Below are 2,065 nucleotides of genomic sequence, written 5' to 3' on the forward strand. Positions count from 1 at the left end.
GGTAATGCACACAAGGGATCGTGTTTTGGGAGAGAACGAATAGACTAATTTTCCTTGGGAGGATCAGGGGATACTTCATGGGGGAGACGATGTCAGAATAATTTTGAAGATGACAAAGGATTTTGCCAAGTTGGCAAGCAGGGAAGAAGATTGGAGGGGGGAAGGGAGCTCACATGCTGTGCATGCAGGTAGAGAAAAGTTAGGAAGATGCTGGAGATTTCTGGCCCATAACATAACTATCAGATATGGAACAATTTGTGCAGCGTGCTCTCCACACCCAACCCGGAAGCTGCTCCTGACTGCTGACAAATCAGTGGCTGGGAAAATTCCCCTTTCTCTTCAGTGGAACCTGTAGTGTGAGAGCCGAGAGCTGGAAGGCAGTGCTCGTGCAGAGATATCCTTCCACAGACTAAGGGGTGACAGGGAGGACATTGAATGACATCCAACTTTTTGTGCTGTTAATTTTTTAAAGCAATTTTTAGCATTTAATGAAATCCATGTGGCTTCAAGCCACCAGGATATCAGACCCCTCTTCCTGCCCTTAATCTTCTCCCTGGCTCATCTGCTGAAGAATTTGACCTTCATGATGACAGGCAGCTTTAGGAGCTTCTCTTCTCCAGAACGTTTTAGTATCATGATCGTATCACATCCGTGATGGGGGTGTCTCCAGTCTTGGTTTTGGTAGCATTTACCCATGTCTGCTCACTGACCAAGGTCCATAATTTAGTGAGGTTGACAGTGGGGCAGAAGTTCTGTTCCTCTTTAAGTGGTTATGCCTCATACGAACCTTGTCAAAGTAACCTAGGTAGTGTTTGCCTAAGTTGATCGTATAGTGATGCCTGCCACTAGCATGACCCCCGCTTCCCCAGTGCTTCTGGTTCTTGCTGATGTGGCCATCGCCATGGCTCCCGTGGTCCTGAATTTTATGGTTCTTCCTTAGTTTGGATGGTAGGTCAGTGACCCAGACAAATGAGATGTTAATATTTTTGAAGTTGCAACATTTTCATGAGTGGATGCTGTAGCTAATAGAAACAAAAACTGTGGTTACAGAGATAAAATTTATGAAGTCTTGGTACTTGGTGCAAATTTTGAAGACGTGGTATGAATTTCGGCAGTGACATTCACGTTTGGAAATACTGCTTGAGGTCAACACCAATCAAGCCACATACCCATTGCCAGCTGAGTTGTGACCAGGCTTATCCATCATGTGACGTCTTGTCAATTACCACAGCTAATTGTGTCATTGCCCCTAACAATGCTACAACTAAAGCTACAACCACAACAATTTAAAAAACATTTTGAGGGCTTACTATGCCCTAAATGTGTTAACTATTTTAAGAAATCTTTGATTATGTTTTGCCACCTATACTCCATTTATTTTATTCTTAATATTCATCAAATGTTTTACTTGCATATCTGTTTACTCATAACAAGGGTAATATTTTGAAAAATTTAAGGAGATACTTTTCTTCTTTTTTTGGTAAAATCATGTTCTTCCAATACAGTTTTAATTTTTAAAATTTATTTTATTCAAGTATATTTGATTTACAATGTTGTAATTTCTGCTCTACAGCAAAGTGATTCAGTTATACATGTATATATATATACATTCTTTTTCTTTTTCTTTTCCTTTATGGTTTATCACAGGGTGTTGAATATAATTTCCTGTGCTCTACAGTAGGATCTTGTTGTTTAACCATTCTATATGTAACAGTTTGCAACTGCTAATCTCAAACCCCCAATCCTTCCCTCCCCCATCTCCCCTCCCCCTTGGCAACCACAAGTCTGTTCTCTATGTCTGTGAGTCTGTTTCCTTCTAACACAGCTTTAGAATAAGAAGGAAGAAAGATGCCAACTCGGGGAAGAGAAGAGTGCAGAATAGGGAACATCGTTGTGAAAGATGAAGAAGTAGCTGAAGACCCATTCCTGCTGCTTCAGATGGCGTGGGAAGAAACAAGTTAGCAGCTCAATGAAGCAGGCGGTGAAATACATGTATCTTTATCAACCTCATTGGGCTGCAGTACAGGCAGGGGAAACCAGCTAGATAGATTGAGGGGGAGATGAA

At 41.4% G+C, this 2,065-nt stretch overlaps 1 pseudogene; it reads right to left on the reverse strand.

The window, feature by feature from the left end:
- Positions 1 to 239: 239 nt before the first annotated feature.
- Positions 240 to 946, reverse strand: LOC136135305 (large ribosomal subunit protein uL15-like; annotated as a pseudogene).
- Positions 947 to 2,065: the final 1,119 nt, after the last annotated feature.

Source organism: Phocoena phocoena, chromosome 15 (assembly GCF_963924675.1).
Source record: "Phocoena phocoena chromosome 15, mPhoPho1.1, whole genome shotgun sequence".
In the NCBI taxonomy this organism is placed as follows: Eukaryota; Metazoa; Chordata; class Mammalia; order Artiodactyla; family Phocoenidae; genus Phocoena; species Phocoena phocoena.